The sequence below is a fragment of the Dromiciops gliroides genome, chromosome 1 (genome assembly GCF_019393635.1).
Source record: "Dromiciops gliroides isolate mDroGli1 chromosome 1, mDroGli1.pri, whole genome shotgun sequence".
Classification (NCBI taxonomy): domain Eukaryota; kingdom Metazoa; phylum Chordata; class Mammalia; order Microbiotheria; family Microbiotheriidae; genus Dromiciops; species Dromiciops gliroides.
In genome coordinates, this window is record NC_057861.1 from 505,442,580 (window position 1) to 505,463,255 (window position 20,676).

Genomic DNA, 20,676 nt, shown 5'->3' on the forward strand with positions numbered 1-20,676 from the left:
GGCCTCAGACACTTGACACTAGCTGTGCGACCCTGGGCAAGTCACTTAACCCCAACTGCCTCACTAAAAAAAAAAAAAATCGGGGCAGCTAGGTGGTGCAGTGGATAAAGCACTGGCCCTGAATTCAGGAGGAACTGAGTTCAAATTTGACTTCAGACACTTGACACTAGCTGTGTGATCCTGGGCAAATCACTTAATCCTCATTGCCCTGAAAAAAAAAAAGATTGAAAAATTGGAAGAAAATGTAAGATATTTTATATTAAAAAACCAACAACCTGGAAAACAGGACAAGAAGATCTTGGAATACACTATTCCAAGAGGAAAAATAGGTAGGTTTATAACCAAAAATAACTTTTCCTGCAAAGCTGGCTATAATTTTATAATTCTATAGGAGTAAAAATGAGTTTTTAATGGGATAGAGTTCATTTGAGCATTTCTGATGTAAATGCCAATGCCAAGTAGAAACTTGGATATAAATAAAGTCCAGAGAAACCTAGAAAGGTCAATTTATTTGAGCAATTTGATTTAGCTATATGGTGTTATAATGCTAATATTCTAATAGGGAGAGAAGCAAATGTTCCTTCATAACCTTAATGGCTTCAAGGTGTAGTGAAGGAGTTAAATAATAGAAACCAAGGTCCTCAGGGGGGTGGGGGGTGGGCTAGTTCTATTCTTAGGTCCTGAAGAAGAGAAGAGAAGATAAAAGGAATATGTTATTGTAGCTGGGTGAAAGAAAGGAGTAGAATTTACAACTTCCCATAATTGAGGTAGCTGGGAATATACAAAAATGGAGGAAAGGGTAGGGTAGCATTAATCAAGTGAAACACTTATTTGAAATGTAATGAAAAAAGGAAGGAAAGAAGTATTTATTAAATATCTATTATGTGCCAAGAACTGAGATAAATCACTTTACAAATATTATCTCATGATCTGCTGTGAATGACTATTATTTTCAGCAATACAATGATCCAAGACAACTCCGAAGGTCTTATGAAAAATGCAATCCATCTACAGAGAGAGAACTGATGGTATTTGAATACAGAATGAAACATAATTTTTTTGTTAGTTACTTTATAGGAAACAAAAAAAAAATGATGAGCAGGATGCTATCAGAAAAACCTGGAAAGACCTACATGAACTGAAGCAGAGTGAAATGTACTATATCAAAAGAACAGCAATAGTGTAAGATGATCTGCTGTGAATGACTTGGTTATTTTCAGTAATGCGATGATCCAAGACAACTCTGAAGGACTTATGAAAATTGCAATCCATCTACAGAGAATGAACTGATAGTATCTGAAAACAGATTGAAGCATAATTTTTTTATAGTTCCTTAATTTGAAGTTTTGTTTTTGTCTGTTTTCTTTCACAACCTGGCTAATGTGGAGATGTTTTTCATGACTACTCATATATAACTTATATTGAATTGCTTGAGTTCTTGGAGAGGGTTGGGGAGGGAGGGAGGGAGGAAGAGAAGTTGGAACCCAAGGTTTTAAAAAATTGATGTCAAAATTTGTTTTTTACATGTAATTTGAAAAAAATTCAAAATAAACAACCAAAAAAAATTTATCTCATTTGGACCTTACAACAACCTTATGAGGTAAGTGCTATTATTATTTCAATTTTACAGATGAAGAAACTGAGAAAGAGGTTAAGTGACTTGCTCAGGGTCACATAACTAGTAAGTATCTAAGGCAAGATTTGAACTCAGGTCTTCCTAACTCCATACCCAACACTCTATCCACTGTGCCATCTAGGATTAAGGAAGGTTGAACATATGTGCATGCACAAATACACACATACACAGAGTTCAGTGTAGCAATGCATCAGACTCAGCATGGAAAGAACCAGGATTTAGAGGAAATATAATGCCAAGGAGGGAATAGTACCAAAGTAAAACAAACTTCCCTGAAGTAGGGATTAAAAGGGGAAGAAAGTAATTTAGAATGTGCCTTAAATTGCCTCTTTTTTTAAAGAACATCTTAAATTTTTAATCCTTTCTTTACAGGTTTACCTAGACCATTTTTGATTAAGAAAATGGTAGGAAGTTAGTAATTGCCACAAGTTAACGCCAGGACGTGGCCCCTGTCAATTTCCCAAAGAGTCCTGGTTTGCAGGGTGTTGGAAATGCACTGCTCCAGGTCTCCGCTCACCCTGCTTGGAATCAATCATGGAAGATTTAGTCCACAGGTCGCTTTTCCCCATATTTCTTTGTAAACTCTTCAGCATTCTTACAGAATTTTTTACGGTCCTTAGAGTACTCTTCAGGAGGTCAGCCTGAAGGGGGTGCTCAGGTCATTCACCAGTGCTATTAGGGACTGGATTACTTGGTCAGTTTTGGTTGCTGGCTTCCAGTTTTCAGCACTAATGACTGGCAGACAGATCTACCCTTTTTCATCGATGTTAGGGTGGTAAACCTTTGTAATCTTAGGTCGTTTGAATAGATACTCTGCTGGGAAGTTGATATAGATTCTGAAGGCTCCCTTGTCATATGGAGGGTTGTCAGGAATGATGAGCCCTTGCCAAATCAATAAATTAGCTTCATCAACCTAGATGTTATGGAAGTTTTTCATCCCACATTTTCGGATTTCTTCCAGCTCCTTCATCAGCCTCCTGCTGGCTGCCATCTTGGTCTGGTGCTGCTGCTGCTGTCCCACCTAAATTGCCTCTTAAACAATTGGAGAATGGCTGAATTGATGAATACATGAATGTAAGGGAATGCTATTGCACTCTAAGGAATGACAGATAATTTCAGAGAATCTTGGATATTATGAAATTATACAGGGTCAAATGATAAGTCCAAGAGAGCAGTGGCCTAATGATGTCATGGGATCCTTGTGTCCCCCTACAGGGCAGTGTCTCTGCCTGTCACACACTTTTCATTGTCCATGGAGCAGCTCTGCTTGGTTTCTCCTTCAGACACATCATGTCTACTCCAGGATAATCTGATGGCCTGAAATTTCATTACTATGCTGAATAATTTGTAGGGGTTTTTTTTGGGGGGGGGGACAATTGGGGTTAAGTGACTTGCCCAGGGTAACACAACTAGAAAGTGTCTAAGGCTGGATTTGAACTCAGATCCTCCTGACTCCAAGGCCAGTGGTCTGTCTACTGCACCATCTAGGTGCTTCTAATTCAATTTTTGAAACTCAACACCTTTTCAATTCCCTCAGTTGCTTCTCTTCTCTGATTGGATTACTGGAGGGTGGAGCGATAAACTCCTCCAAAAACCTTCCATTAGAGAGGGCTCAGAATTTTGTAGGCAACTTTTTATTTGTTGAGGTTTTGCTTGGAACACCATACCCCTGGGTAGACCCTCCCTGTAATTGCCCTTTCAGCTTTTTGAGGGTATGTGTTGTCTTCCCCCATTAGACTGTAAGCTCCTTGACAGTAGAAGCTGCCTTTCTTTTTCTTACTTGTATCCCCAAGTTTAGCACAGTGCTTGGCTGTACAGATCAATACTGGAGCCGCAGCTCCTACCGCAACGAGGACACTGGAAAACTACGCTCTCTTTTGCCCATCGGTTCCTGCGTCTCATTCATTTTTCTTCCTCCGGAGCTTAAAGGCCCATCTCAGCTACGCACAAGCTGCTCCTGAGTACTGAACTCCATTGGGCGCGATTATATTGAATCGGGTTGCCATCACCTGTTTGCCAGTATATTGGCTCTGCTTATGGAGTATGCTGTTGGTGGGATTCTTATTCAGGTATGAATTGGATGAGTTTCCTGTGAAGTCTTTTCCAGTTTTTAGATTTTGTGATTCCATGAGTCTATATCCCATAAATCAAGAATCCTGGGACCTTTGGCATGACTGTATGGCTTATGTTGGATGTTTCTTTTTCTGCTTTGTATTCTTTTCCCAAAAATCTTGAGTTACCCTCTTCATAGTGAATGTGGAACTATCTTCCTTGGCCCAACCCTGAAATCAACTTAAACGATAGGGATGAGAGGATGTCCTGCTATTCATTGGACTCTCCACAGGACTTCTGTTTACAGTATTCCATCCTCATCTTGCCATGGAGGCAGGCAGAGTCATCATCTCATCAGTTTTTTCCCCATCTCCATCCCCAATAGACTTGTATTTATATGTAGAGCAGACTTCATTGAAAAAATTGACGAATCGACTGGCCACTTGACAGATTGTCTTGACAATTGTCTTTTCATCTCACATTATTCAGATATTCCCTTCTCTACCCCATTCCCAAATGGCCCCTTCCTGGCTCTGGTCCTTAACAGATCAAAGCGTCTTAAACTATGGGACTCATATGGGGTCACATAACTGAATGTGGGGGTTGTGAAAAGTTTGGCCACAGTAAAAAGTTCTGTGTACCTTTTTTATATACCTATATACCCAGGGTCACAAGGGGGGAAAGTTTAAGAATCCCTGCCCTAGAGTGCTTCAATCCCTTTCCAGCAGAGCTTCCTTACACAGGACTCTCCTTACTCCAATCTGTCTTCCACACAGATTCCAAGGTGATTTTTCTAAAGTGTAGGTCTTACCATGTCACCCTTCTCTCACCCCAACAGGCTCCAGTGGCTCACTATGACCTACATGATCAAATATAAACTCCTCTATTTGGCATTTAAAACCCCTCAGAACTTGACTCCTTTCTAATTTTCTGGTCTTTTTTATACTTTCCTTCCCCACACTCTGTAAACCAAGTACACTAGCCAATTTACTGTTTCTCAAAAAGTCTATTTCTCCCATTTCTGTGACTTTTCAATGGGTTTCCCCCATGCCTGGAATGTGCTGCCCCTTCACCTCTGCCTTTTACTTTTTCTGGCTTCCTTCAAGACTCATCTCAAACCTTTTCTTCTGTGAGAAGTGACCTTTCCTAAACACCCTCCCTTCCCTCTTCCCACATGCTACTGGTTTTCTTTCCCTCAGATTTCACCTGATCTACTCTGTATCTTCTACATACCTAGTTATTTCCACGTTGTCTAATCCATTAGAATGTAAGCTCCTTGAGGGAAGGGATCATATTTTTTGACTCTCTTTGTATCCACAACACTTAGTGCAGTGCCTGACACATAAGTGCCCAATAGATGCTTGTGGACTGGCTGCTATCTTGCTTGATAGATCTCTAATTGAAGTGCCACTGCCTTGACCCCTCTCTGTGGTTTGCCGGATGATAACCCAACTACTAATTCTCCTTTTAGGGTCTTTGCTGCCAGAACTTCCCTGATTCTCAATCACCGGGGCTTCCCCCTGAATCACAGAGTTTCAAGGAAGTGAAAAATAACCTCTTTTTTGAAAAATGTTGAGCATCCTTGCCTCTAAGCTGGATAAAACTGATCAAATAATGAAACTTTTCTGAAAATATCTGCTTCATTATTTTTACCTCTTAGGATGTGAGAAACACTGTCCAAAATACTGATAGGCTACCTTGCTTAAACACTTCTTTGCTAGGAAGCAATGTTCAAGATTTTCTTCTGTGAGTCATAGAGGCTGTTGTTCTCACTAAACAGGATGTCTCTCATACTACACTCCTTTCCCTGGAGACAGTAATTTACTGCTGTACCAGCCTAGAAGGTAAATTTGAGACAAAACAAAGTGAACCAAATATTTCACATGCTTGCAACATTTTCACTGAGCCTTCTCGCCAAGAACCAATATCCACTATGAACTATTTCTGTCTAAATTACCTATCCCAGAAGAGAGAAGCAGCTTGTGGCCAAACAAATTTAGAACTTCATGCTTAGATACAAATAATCAGGGCAGTCAGTCCATAACCCCAAGAACTGTGGGGACCATGGGATTCAAGCATTGTAGTGTAAGTCGGTCAACCAAGCATTTATTAAGCAGCTACTATGTGTGAGGCACTATGCTAAGCCCTGGAGATGCCAAGAAAGGCACCCCCCAAAAAAACAAAAACAAAAAAACAACCCCCCCCAAACCCCACAAAACAAACAACAACCCAGTTGATATTCTCAAGGAGCTCACAGTCTATTGAAGGAGACAACATGCAAATATTGTTGAGTTGTCTCTGTGATCCCATTTGGAGTTTTCTTGGCCAAGATACTGGAGTGGTTTGCCATTTCCTTCTCCAGCTCATTTTACAGATGAGGAAACTGAGGTAAACAGGGTTAAGTGACTTGACCAGAGTCATGTAGCTAGTGGGTGTCTGAGGCGGCATTTTAATTCACAAAGATGAGTCTTCCTTACTCGAGTTCCAGTGTTCTACATAGCATGCAAATCGCTATATATAAACAAGATATACACAGAATAAACTGGGATAAATAAGAATAACTCTTGGAAGGAAGGCACTAAGATTAAGCACTATCTAATTGGGGGATGTGGGCAGAAGACCTGAGCCAAATGAACACAGAAAAACAATTCTAGGGATAAATGGTAAGGTAGGATACAGTTAGGCACAAGATAAATTCTGACATAAAACAGATAATCTGCCAAAGTCAAGTTCCAGAAGCCTCTGCTAGCTAGGTTTTCTGAACTATTCCAGGGTTTTTTACTGGTCAAATCTATTCTATTTCATCTTCATGTCATCATGACATGAAGTGATTTGGGTGTACCTCCAGTGCCTTGACCTCTCTCAAGAGCCAAGATTAGGTAATTATTAAGCATTATTTCTCAATCACACTGTCTGTCCTTCCACATCAGTATTGCGTTGAAACTAAACACAATTGCATAATTACCAATAACTCACATAGGATCTGAGGAATAACTGATCATTTTACCTTTAGGCTCCTCTCTAGTAGCATACAGTTAGATCTATGAATCTTAGGAACTCTGGTGAAATAGTTTTTAAAGCAAGCAAAAGCCCAGATAACTTTTATGATGTTTAACTAGGGTCTTTTCAATTTTCAACTAAATAAGTCTCCTGTAGGCTGTTCACTAGGTTTTCAACCCCTTCTTTGATTCATAGAGTAATAAAGTTTAATAATCATATGAAAAGTCATTCCTCTGAAGCACACCTCACTACTGTGACAGTGTAACATAAGCTTATGGAATTTAGTATTCCTACAAGAAGGACACACCACACACACACACACACACTGGTTTCCCTGTCTAACTTCCTTCTTTGTTTCAGTGAATCAGTCTATACTTTGTTGCATCTCAGCCTCAGAGGCTTCATTGAGTGCACAATCATCTACCCACAAAAAGTCATGCACCAACTCTTCCTCCGCTTTGGTTTTGGCTTGTAGCCTTTTCAAGTTAAATAATTTAGCCTCAGTGTGAAAGCCAGTCTTGATGACATTTTCATCCTTGTTGAAGGTGTCTGACAACATTGTGGAAAACATTGCTGAAGCAAGAACACAACCCTGTTTCACTCTGTCAATGACTGGGAAGGCATTGTCCTTCCTCCAGGACCCATGTGAATATATCGTCATGAGACTGGCATACTATGCTAATGAATTCTGGGCAGCCCAATTTTGCCATGATCTCCCATAGGCCCTCGTGACTTAAAATATCAAAGGCCTTGGTCAGGTGGACAAACATTGAATACAGACCTCCATCCTGCTCCTGACATTTCTCCTGGAGTTGTTGAGCAGCAAACACCATGTTGACCATTTCTCAGCCCTTTCTAAAGCTATACTGACCCTCAGGCTGCTGACCATCTTCCAGATGATTAATCAGCCAATTAAGGAGCACTCTGGCTAGGATCTTTCAGGCAATAACTAGGAGAGAGATTCCCTATGGTTGTCATGGGTCAATTTATTTTCTTTTCCTTTATAGAGATGGACAATGGAGGCATCCTTGAACTCCTGGGGGTATTACTTCCTCTTGCCATATAACCTAGAAGATTTCAGTCAGTTTCTATATGAGCAATGGATCCCCTGCTTCTTAGATCTCTACTGGGATGGAATCAGTACCAGGTGCTGTGCTACACAAGAGGATGCTAATGGCAACTACTTCTTCTTCGGTTGGATGTTCAGCTAGAGAGGGATTGACTTCAACCTTAGGTATACAGTCAGTGGTATTCAGCAATGGTTGATGATGGTCTGTTGAGAACATCATGGAAATGTTCAGCCCATATCTCCAGGATTATGTCCTTATCACTGATCAGTATGGCTCCATCGATGCTGAGAAGTTGGAATGCACCAGAAGTCTTTGGCCCATAAATAGTCTTCAGGATATCATAGGGCATTATTGAAGTGTGGGATTATTGCTGTTAGCATAAAATTGAATCTCATCTGCTTTCTTGTTGAACCAAAAATCCTGCACCTCTCTAAGTTTCACTTACACTTTGCTTTTGATGGAATTCAATGCTGCCTTCTTAGAGATAGAGGAACTATCCTGCTGGTAAACCTTTGAGTTCTCATTTTTCATTTAGCAGCTTCTGAATTTCCCCATCATTTTCTTTGAGCCAATCCTGATGTTTATGGGTGTTTTGGCCCAGATGAACAAGTACAGCACTGCACACCAAGTCTCTGAAAGCAACCCACTCCTCTTCTGTTCCACTGTTACTGGACTGTGTGCTGACTCAGTTTTCTCTCCAGGTCAGCTATAAACTGTTCACACGTGGAGAAATGCTCTGGCTTGTTAACATTGAGTCTCCTGACAGTTTTCTGTCTTGGGGCCACTCCTTTTGCTGAATTTGAATGATTAGCTGAGAGAGGATGAGTCTGTCATCGGTCCAGCACTGTGTCACACATCACCTTTGTCACTCTTACATCCTGCCTATCTCTTCTCCTGACAATCTTACAGTCTATTAAATGCCAGTGTTTGCTACAAGGTTACATCCACATTTTATTGTAGTTAGGTAGGTAGAAGATGGTATTGGTGATAAGAAGGTCATGAGACACATAGGTCATCAGTAGTAAGTGACCGTTGCTATTGCTGTTTCTGACTCCGTTCCTTTCAAAGACTTCCCGCCTTGTGTGATAGTCTGTGTTTACTCTGGTGTTAAAGTCACCAAGAATGATAGGCTTGTCTTCTTTTATCAAATTGATAATGAGGATCTCCAGATCTTCATAGAATTTTTCTTTGATCTCATCAGGATTCATCGTGTTGAGGAGATACATATGGATAATGTACTTTCCTTTAGGTGGCAATCACATTGTCATGAACCTATCATACACTCCTTTTAAGAGGCATGTGATCTTGCTGACAAGATTGGACCTGGTTGGGAAACCAACACCTGTTTCACAGCACTCTTCACCATGTCAGCCACTTCAGAAAAATGCGTATCCAGCTCTGCCTTCAATAAACTGACTTTCATTTGCCAGCCTTATTTCATTCAGGGTTGCTTAATTCAATGTAGTCCTGAGTTCTCTCACTCTTGTCTCTCAGGTCTATTGGATTTCATGTTGTCTGTAAACACGTGCACATTTCATGTAACAATGGTAAGTGAAATCACCTTCACAAGTTGTGTGTGTGTGTGTGTTTGTTTTTTAATTTTGACTGTAGGGTAGGCTTCCTGTTTGCTCTGGTAAGGAAGCCAGGGTTGGATGAAGCAGACAATTTTAGGGCACCTTTTCTAGCCCCTTCCTCATGCCAAGAGCAGAGCAGTGTGGTCCTTAAAAGGACTACTTAGAGGCCCAGGGAACTATGGAATCCCATTGCTGCTTCATTCTAGTAAGAAGATGATCCAATGCCCTGGGCCACCTGTGTGCAGGGTTGTGGCTACAACTCCCAATGTATTCACACCTGCTGCCTTGTCACTTAGCTGTTGACACAGAACTTCAAGGTAGAGAAAGTAGTTGATGAAGGGTGATGTCTTGATTTGCAAATGAATTGGACTTAAGTGAGGCATAGTAGTGCAGTTGTCAGCCTTACTCCCTCTTCTCGAGTCATCAAAGTCTGGTGGCAGGACAAAAGTCAAGATGATGGTTGATGGCCTGGAATGCAGTGGATGACCTTGGTGCCTTCTATATCTGACCAAGCTCTGAGCACTCCATAGTACCTGTTTCAGCTGCCTTCATGGCCATTGGAACAAAAATTTTGTTTTTCTGCCCATTCTGGTGAGAGAAGTCTTCACATGCTAGGGTAGGCATCCCCCTAATTCACTGATGGATTTTAGACCTGTTGGATATCCTTAACCTGGTTTGGCCCATCTGTCAACACAGTTTTACATGCCAATGTGCATGCTACAGCTTCTTGGAATCACAGGTGAGAGTTAGATGACTCGTTGACACCAAAGGTGGGTAAGCAGCCGTGAAAAGGCTTGGCAAACCCTCTTACCAGATAAACTGGTCCTATCTAAATACCCCATATGCCCCAGGTCAGATGGCAGTGCCCAGAGATCTGGAAGGCAAAGTAACAGTACTAGGGGTAAAGTCTAGTCATCCTCCATCTTGCCAAAAGGATTGTAGTTGGCATCTCCTACTTCTTCCAAGTGGTATGACAAGCCATTCCTGCTTTGGAGGGGAGAGTGAGAAGTAGAGGCACCCAGTCTAACACCATGGACAAACAGGTAGTGATACCAAATACCCCAGTTCAACTCTAAGCTCTATGACTTCAGGGACATGATTACATTTCAATTTTTATCTCCTTTAAGACTACCTCATTGCTGTACACAGTACACATTTATTAAATGTTTGTTTCCTTGAATCCTCTATACCCGTGGCATCAAATTCAAATAGAAACAGGACCTGTTTCTGTACATAAGGATGTCTGTGGGCTTTCTATTGGTGAGTATAATGTTATCTTATATTTTACTGCATTTTAATTTATTTTACTAAATATTTCCCAATTATATGTTAGTCTGGTTCCAGCCAGCTTGGGGAGTGTTACAGGTTGCATCTTTGATACCTCTCTTCCATACCACGCAAACTAAGCTACTGCCTCTGAATGTGCCACTCTCATTCTACTCCCTAAACCGTTTCTGGGTCTCTTCCCCATGTTTACAGTCCCCTCCCATCCGTCATTACCTTTCTAAATCCTTCTCATCCTTTGAGGTTCAGGTCTATATTAATCATGAAATATTAGAGATGGATGAAAGTATATAGAAGTCACCAAGTATAAACTCCTCTTAAGATAAACCTTGCCCAAGATTGTGTAGCTAGTTAGTACCAGAAGACCTAGGGGATATCCCTTCTCTTTCATGATACTTAGGGCATAAGGTTTGAGAGCTTAAAGGACATTTAGAAGCCAAACCCTCTTATTTTATGAATGAGAAAATTGAAGGCCAATGAGGTTAAGCACCTTGGCCCAGCATACACAGTTTAGTGGAGGGACCAAGACTAGAACTTAGGTCTCCCAATCTTGAGTCCCAGGACTCTTTCTTCTATATCACATTGCTCCTAATTGCTCCCTCCTATAAAATTTACTATTTACACAACACAATCTAGCACCTGAATAAATACTGACTTGTATTACTTTATAATTTTTTATGTGTATGAGAGTCTTGTCTCCCCCAAACAAATGATTGTATGCCTATAGCTAATAGTCAATAAATAATAGGTCAATGTGCAGAATTTTCCCATTCATCATTTTTGAGGCCTCCTTAGATCCCATATTATGTTAATTCAAGACAGTGCCACTATATCTATATAGATCTATTTTATTTTTGGGTGGGGCAATGAGGGTTAAGTAACTTGCAGAGGGTCAAACAGCTAGTAAGTGTCAAGTGTCTGAGGCTGGATTTGAACTCAGGTCCTCCTGAATCCAGTGTCGGTGCTTTATCCATTGTGCCACTTAGCTGCTTCTCTCTCTCTCTCTGTATGTATATATATACACACACACACACATACAAACACGATGGAAAACCTACTTATACAAATCTATGACTCCTCTTATAGACATGCTCACTCAAGAACTCTATTTACAGGGGATACCCCTGGGTTCCAAAAAGGATTTCTTTAGACCTAAGGTAGCCAGTATTCAGCTGTTGATGTCCTATTGAGGATGGTTTTGTTGTTCAGTCATTTTTCAATTGGGTCTAACTTTTCATGACCTCATTTGGGGTTTTCTTGTCAAAGATATTAGAGTGGTTTGCCATTTCCTTCTCTAGCTCATTTTATAGATGAGTAAACTGAGATAAATAGGGTTAAGGGACTTACTTGCCCAAGGTCACACAGCTAGTAAGTGGCTGAGGCAAGATTTGAACTAAGAAGATGAGTCTTCCTGACTCTAGACTCTATCTACTATGTCACCTAGTTATCCACTGAGGTTGGGTAGGTATCTGAAAAAGGAAAATCCCAAACATCCTTTGCTTTAGTTTAAAAGACCTTGGTCCCTATTGTAAAAGAATTCTGAAGTACTTATTGTTTACTTTTTGAATGAACATATTGATTCATTTAGCAAACATTTACTTAGCATGCTAGTGTATAGAGTATTTAGTTAATAAAAATTGTCCAGCAGTACAAAATAGATAATTAAATACTACATAAATGATACAATGGATAAGTAACATAAGAGCTCAAGTTAAATAAAATATTTGATAAATAACTGCTATGTTCCAGTCTCAGTGATAGGTACCAAAGAGGGGAAAGGTTCTTTTTTTTTTTTTTTTTTTTTGCAGGGCAATGGGGTTAAGTGACTTGCTCAGGGTCACACAGCTGGTAAGTGTCAAGTGTCTGAGGCTGGATTTGGACTCAGGTACTCCTAAATCCAGGGCCAGTGCTTTATCCACTGCACCACCTAGCCGCCCCCTTGGGAAAAGGTTCTTAAAGCAATCTGAGACAGGGTCCCTGCCTGTAAAGCAAACTCTCTAGAGTTTACAATCTAATCTAGAGGAGGAAGAGATTATTGTGAGCTCTTAGAGAGAAAGGAAGTCTTTATAAAGGAGGAGGGATTTGTGTGTCTTGAAGAATAAACAGAACTTTGCCAGTCAGAGAGAGAGCAGCTGGGTGGTGCAGTGGATAGAGGCAGTCTTGGAGTCAGGAGAATCTGAGTTCAAATCCTGCATCACACTCTTACTAGCTGCGTGATCCTGGGCAAGACACAACCCTATTTTCCTCAATTTCCTCATCTGTTAAATGAGTTGGAGAAGGAAATGGCAAACCCCTCCAGTATCTTTGCCAAGAAAACCCCAGATGGGGTCACAAAGAGTCAGACACGATTGAAACAACTGAACAACGAGAAGGCAGGGCGAGCATTTTAGGCTGGAGAGCAAGAGACTAAACTCCAAGAGAAGCTATAGGATCTAAATTCCTGAAGGTTAGGGACTGTTTGATGGACCTTTCCCCCCTTCAGTGTTTGTATCCTCAGTGCTTTGAACATAGTGGATTTGGAGCCAAGAACAGGGGGTTTTTATGGGGCAGGGGGCATATGGGGTTAAGTGACTTGCCCAGGGTCACATAGCTAATAAGCGTCTGAGACCAGATTTGAAATGAGGTCCTCCTGACTCCAGGGCTAGTGCTCTATCCACTGTACCACCTAGTTGCCCTGCCAGGAGCAGTTGGAAAGGAACTGCCCCAGTCTGCTCCAAAATTCATCTCCCTCATCACACGGTGAAAGGACAACTCTTCTGACTCCCCTAGCTAGATTCAGAGTCAGAGTATCTGTATTTGAACCCCAGTTCTACCACTGTGACTGTGAGTCAAGCATTTCACCTCTTTGGCTCTTGAGGAGAGAAAATACATTTTTGTTATTGAAAAAAGATACTAATTTTAAAGAATGGTGGGGATGGCATGGCTCTCTGGGATGGAAGGGTAAATTGAAGCAATGTAAAAACAAAACATAATAATAGAAATTTATTTTTTGAAGTGAGGGAGAGGTCAGACTACCTCCAAAGCTTTGATCCTATGATTCATGGTGCTTTGTCAGAAATATGGGGATTTTGCCTGTTGCTCAGTATAGAAACTGCAGACCCAATTATTTTCCATTTGATTCCATTTTTCACTGTAGTGTGGGACCAAATAACTATTAAGTAGTCATGGGATCACACACAATCAAACTAATTTCATTGATTAGAAAGCCAAAATTACATGGCCAAAGAAAGCAAACGATCAATGGAGAGTCGCTTTGTTCTTCCTTAAGTACATAGTTCTGGTTTCAGTAGTTTAATTGATAGTTGCTTTGAGGTGAGATAAGAAAAGTTGCAGTTGAGATCTCTTGACAGACACAAAGTATACTCGAGGAGAAAGAAATATCAAATACTCCACAGGCTCTGGGTCTACTATCCCAACTCACATCCCTAGATTATAGGTACTACACCCCCTCAGGATTTAAAGGCTAGACCTAAGGGAGGGGCGTTGTGAGGGGATGTTTATTTAGTGCCATATAGATTACAAGGCCCCACTAATGGGCTTCCCGCAATGATTATCAGTTGATGCAAGATTTCATCAGGTCTGTAACCATCCTCAGTATTTCCTGGTTCTGGGATCCTTCCTTCTCTCTGATTGAAGAGGGTGGAAGTTAGACACCAGAGCTCCCCCCAGATGCCCCATTTAAGGAGGGGGCCCAGGGCAGCCACCTCAACATTTCCAGCCTGTCTGTAGGTCTTCCTTATATCCCAGGCTAGTACCCTTCCCCTACTCTCCATACCCCCTTTTAAAACATATTCTCTTCTTCTTCTTTTAGATTGTGAGCTTCTTGAGGGCAGGGAATGCCTTTTGCCTTTCTTTGTGTCCCCAGCACTCAGCACAGTGCCTGCCCCATGGTACACACTTAATAAGTGTTTATTGACTAGTGATTATATAAATTAGTGGGCCCGACTTAATTACCTTTTAGACAGGGGCTTTTACTAAAGTGGTATAAGCATCCTCCCCAAATCTGTGACACTCTTCCACGAGTACCTACAGAGCCCAGGGGAAAATGGGCTGAAGCTTAGAGAACACATATGACAAAGAGCTCCCAGAAGTTTGTTGTTTTTTTCTTCTTCTTCTGAAGTTGACCTTAGCTTTTCTACTGGATTCTTTGTGGAACCTTGAACCTGCATCTGGTCTGTCCTTGATAGGCACACTTCTCTGGGGACCCTGCTAGGACATTTATGGGAAGATGAAAAACCCAAAATCCTTTCCATGCTTCAAAGTCCTCCTCCTGCTAAGTTAGAGGTGAAGGGGTGCAGGGTGAAGAAAGCTTAGGTCTGGGTCATTTTCCTTTATTCTGTTCCTTCTCAAGAGATTGGCTGGGTCAACTCTTCTCCCCAACTAGTTAGATTGTTTTATACAAAAGACACGAGGATGGTCCTCAGCCAATCTGAACAGAATTCCAGTCATGCCTAGAGAGGTGGTGCCAAGGCCTTTTCTATACCTAGTGAACAATAAAGATGTGTTGTTACTGGATATATTTATCATGGGATAACATCTTCTGATTTACTTTAGTTGGAGTGGGCTAATCCATGAACCAACTCAACATCTCCTATCCCTATACTTGGTGCATTTTGGTAACAAGCCAGAGCTTTTGCACGGTCTGTAAGTAAAGCAGTGGAAAATCCAGCTCTCGATAACAATTAGTAATCTGGTTTCTTATGTTCTGGTACTTAGAAGCAGTCTTTGTTTTATTCTCTTTTGAAAAAATCCCCAAGGAAGACTTACATAAACTGATGCAAAATGAAGTGAGCAGAGCCAGGAGATCATTGTACACAGTAACAACAATAGTGTGTGATGATCCACTGTGAATGTCTTAGCTATTCTCAACAATATAATGATCCAAGACACTTCCAAAGTACCCATGATGAAAAATGCTATCCACCTCCAGAGAAAAAACTGAATGTAGATCAAAGCATACTTTTAAAAAACTTTCTTTATTCTTTGTGTGTGTGTGTGTGGGGGGGGTGGCGGGGATGGTCTGTAGTTGCTTTTGCAACATGGCTAATATAGCAATAGGTTTTGCATGACTGCATATGTATAATCTATATCAAAGTGCTTGCTTTCTCAAGGGGGGAGGAAAGGAATTTGGAACTCAAAAATTATGAAAAATGAAAATTATAAAAATTGTTTTTATATGTAATTGAGAAAAATAAAATAAAAAATTCTTTTTTAGAAAAGAAAAAAGAAAAGCTCCCAAGAACTAAAAACAAAACATGCGTCCTACAGTGAATCCTGACATGTTTTCCTAGAGCATACCTGCTTTAGAAACACTTTCAGTGCTTTTTACTACCACTATAGACAATGTACCCAGGGGCTTAGGGGCAAAAATCAAAGCATAATTTGCCAAAGTAATAAGAACACTCACCATTAAGACTATTAAATTTCTTTTCCATTCAGTAAAGTTCCATATATTACATTTTCTATATATTTTAAGTATTTAAACATATATTATATGTTTTTAACATATGTGTTTAAAAGTGAATTATCAAAAAAGATCAACTATACAAAACAAAAGTGAAGGAAAATCTTTAGCTCTTGCCATTTTTTTACAGGAAGATAACATTTTTTTCCATGGAACATTATTAAGATGAAAAGAATACAGAATCCATGTTGTTGTTGAGTCTTTCAGTCATATCTGACTCTTTATGAACCCATTTTGGGGTTTTCTTGGCAAAGATAGTCGAGTGGTTTGCCATTTCCTTCTCCAGCTCACTTTACAGATGAAGAAACTGAGAGAAACAGGGTTAAGTGACTTGCTCAGGACCATACAGCTAGTATCTGAGGCCAGATTTGAACCCAGGAAGATGAGTCTTCCTGACTTCAGGACTGGCACTCTATCTATTGTGCCATTTAGCTGTCCTGCACAGAAGCCATAGAATGATAGAGTAAGAGCTGGGAGAGGCTTCAGAGGACAAGAGTTCAATCAGCTCATTTTAAAGATGAGGGAACTGAAGTTCAGAAGAGTCACGCAGGAAGTGAGTGGCAGAGCTAGGATTTGACCTCAGGTTCCTGGACGCCCAAATCTCATGCCCTTTAACACTGTGCCACGCCACTTATCAAGTTGACTAGATGCGCTGTACAATTGAAGTTCAGTCAAACTAGAAAATATTTCTGAAATCCTGTAGGACTGCTATGACTCCATTTCTTCATTTGCCAAGTAGAGACTGGGGGAATAGAGTTAGAGCGATGTACTCTTAGTTCATCTAAGCATATATACACACTACTGTGACTTCCAGATAATCTCCTTTCCTCTTACTGCCTGCTTCTTTCCCCCCACCCCCCAACTATGCTTGTCTGCAAATAAAAATCAATTTTGTAGAATTTTTGTAATTACAATCACCTTTTTTTTTTTTGAATGAGGCAATTGGGGTTAAGTGACTTGCCCAGGGTCACACAGCTAGTAAGTGTTAAGTGTCTGAGGCCGGATTTGAACTCAGGTACTCCTGACTCCAGGGCCGGTGCTCTATCCACTACAATCACCTTTTAAAAAAGTTTCATGGGGTGGGGAAATAATTACATTTATTCAACTAATTAATATATACTTTAATGTTTAAGAAAACACACCACCACATGTATAATTTGGCTTGGCTTGTATGCCAAACAGTTCTACAAAGTGCCTAGAATGGGCATAAGGGATTGAAGAGGGGAGAATAAGAAGGCTAGCAAAGTTACCCCAGAACACATGCTGCCTGTGTTCTGGGGCCTCCAGAAAACCAGGTCAACTGATTTGTAGGGCTTCATATAAGGCAATATAGTAGGAGGTGAAGTAAAAAAAGGAAATTGAGGCCAGATTTTGAATACCAGGGCAAGGAGATCACTTAATCCTGTAGTCCAGAGGTGGGGCCAAAATCAGACTAAAATATAATTGGGGGGCAGCTAGGTGGTACAGTGGATAAAGCACCAGCCCTGGATTCAGGAGTACCTGAGTTCAAATCTGGCCTCAGACACTTGACACTTACTAGCTATGTGACCCTGAACAAGTCACTTAACCCCCATTGCCCTGGGGGGAAAAAAAAAGAGTGATCCAAAATATAATTGGGAAAGATTTGACAAATATAAATATAATGAAACAGACAACATTTCACTTTAAAACTAAATCAATACGTGGCTTACAGAGATCTCTATGTTATAAAAATGGCTAATATTTATACAACACTTACTTATGTGCTGGGCTCTGTGCTAAGTGCAACAATGCAATAGAAGGTGCTATTCTTTTTTCTTTTCTTTTTTAAAAATTTAATATTTATTTATTTATTTAGAATTTTTCCTCCAAGCAACATGTATAAAGAAATTTTCACATCGATTTTTAAAACTTTGTATTCCAAATTCTCTTCCTCCCTTCCTCCCCACCCCTCTTAAGAACTCAAACAATTCAATATAAGTTATACATGTGCAGTCATGGAAAACATTTCCACATTAGTCAAGTTATGACAGAAAACAGACAAAAAAAACTTTAGAAAGAGGAACTAACAAAAAAAAATTATACTTCAATCTGTATTCAGGTACCATCAGTTCTTTCTCTGTAGAGGGACTGCATTTTTCATAAGTCCTTCTGATAGCATCCTGATCATCATTTCTTATAGCACACTAGTGTTCCATCCTAATCTCATCCCACAATTTGTTCAGCCTTTCCCCAAGTGATGGACATCACCCCAATTTTGAATTCAACTTTAAAAAAAAAATCTCTTTTAGGATAACAACCTAGTAGTGGTATTTCTAGGTTGAAGAGTGCATGGTTTTATAGCCCCTTGGCCATAGTTCCAAATTGTTCTACAGAATGTTTGAATCAGTTTACAAAGAAGGTGTTATTATTATCCCCATTTTTATAGATGAGGAAACTGAGGCAAACAGGGTTAAGGGACTTGCTTAAGGGTCACACAGCTAGTACCTGTCTGAGACTAGATTTAATCTCAGGTCTTTCTGATTCCAGTTCCAGAATTTTATCCAATTCACCATCTACCTGCCCTAGGATCTATGTTACTGGGTGGTTATGAGCATCAAATGAGATAACATATGTAAAGAGCTTTGCAAACCTTAAAGTGCTACATAAATGCTAACTATTATCTGACATTGATGAACTGGCAAATTCAGAATTTTAAAACCTTTATTATAAACAAAGTTTTCTTGCATCTTATAGTCTACAACTGTTTCATCACATTCCAATCCTGCCCCTGAGTCACTGGTTTGACCTGAACTGCTCATTGCTGCCCCTGAAAGGAGAAGCTAGAAATAAGTGCCATCTGCCTACTTACTTTCCTTGTTTGGGGAGGAGGCTTTACTGCATTATGGTAGGATTTGATGATAATGTCACAATGACATTATTGAGAAAGAGGCTGGTTTAAGTGAACAGAGAGGTGGCTTCCAAATTAAAAACAACAACAACAAACAACCTAGGCTTAACTCCCACCACTGACATAGCTAAGTTATTTAACCCTTCCCTGGCCTAGGCACTGAAACTGTACATTGCAGGGCAGATCTGCATCAATAAGAGTTTCATCATTAGGAATTCCCTGCAGCACTGAAATCACAAATCTGCTGACTGCTCCCTCCCCTTTACATTATTGCAAGACAATAATGGTTAGATCAACTTTATGTGTCTGTGCTATTTTTAGGGGGTAGACGGGTGGGGTGTGAGGTAGGGTGAATTTGACCTGATACAAGCAATAGTTACTTAAGTTAAATAATTTGGATATAGCTTGGATAGTCATTATAAACAATAGGAAGATGAATTGTGAACAAAGCAAAACCAAACCAAAGAAATAGAAAAATTACAAATGGCGCTAGACAATCATAGACTTCTAGTCCAATTCCCTCTTGAGGAAACTGAGAGCAGGAGAGGTTAAACAACTTTCCCAAGGTCACATAGGTAGTAAGTGGCAGTCAGGATTTGAATGTAGGTCCTTTGATTTCAAAATCTAGATTCCATTTGGCTGCTATGTGCTCCTCTAATATGTGAAATCATCTAATATAGTCACTAGCAAACTAGCGGAGAATGAAGTTATTTGTGACTGAGATTCTGAAAAGATCAAGACAACATCGATTAGCAGAATTATAAAGTTGGAAAATAGTGAACCTGATTATTTTATACGTAAAGAAAATGGGACCCAATGTGCTTTGCTTTCTGTGATGTTTAAAATCTAGTTGTGACGTCTAAATCTAATGTGTGGTCGCCTTAAATTAGAAGCTTATAGCACCAGTCTTTGGGCATTAAGAATCTATTAAAGTATATTAGAAGTTAGAAAAAGAGAGAGGAAGAACACGTGAAGTTCAGAAAGAAGAAGCCTAGCTACCCTGGACCTGCTGCTGCTACCGTGACCTCCTCGAGCAGAAGCTCCCTGCAGACGCAAGAGGGAGCGGTTCCTACACACAGCTCCAAGCTTATCGGCTGGTAGCATTGATTGATATGACTTATAGGCAGTTCTATGAATAAATGTAACTTCCATGTTCTAGTCACATGCTTTCTCCTCAAGGGGTTGTTGCCCTGGTTCTCACGATGTCTTTCTCAGCAGGGGGGTGGCACCCTGATTCTAACACTCCACAAAGCCTGATAAAAATAAGTCTGGATTGGGGCAGTTAGGTGGCACAGTGGATAGAGCACTGGCCCTGGAGTCAGGAATACCTGAGTTCAAATCGGACCTCAGACACTTAATACTTACTAGCTGTGTGACCCTGGGCAAGTCACTTAACCCTCATTGCCCTGCAAAAAAAAAAAAAGTCTGGACTCACAAAACAATTTTTTGGGGACTAGACCTTTCATTTTACTGGTAACTCCAGCAAGGAAACAGTTTTCACCAATGCAGATCTATCATTCCTTTTTTTTTTTAAAGAAAAATTACATTTTATTTAATTTTATTTTTAATATATGGAATAAAACAAGAATTTTAATAACATAGTAGAATAAAAAAGATGATTGTATATGAAATTGTCATTTATACCTTGTCAGTATTAGGATGTTTCCTGGGGCACTGAAGTTAAGAAGTTTGTGCAGGTCACTAAAATCAATAAATTTCAGGGGCAG

The 20,676-nt window shown here is 40.2% G+C and overlaps 1 pseudogene; it reads right to left on the minus strand.

The window, feature by feature from the left end:
* Positions 1-2,179: 2,179 nt before the first annotated feature.
* LOC122740325 lies at positions 2,180-2,627 on the minus strand (annotated as a pseudogene).
* Positions 2,628-20,676: the final 18,049 nt, after the last annotated feature.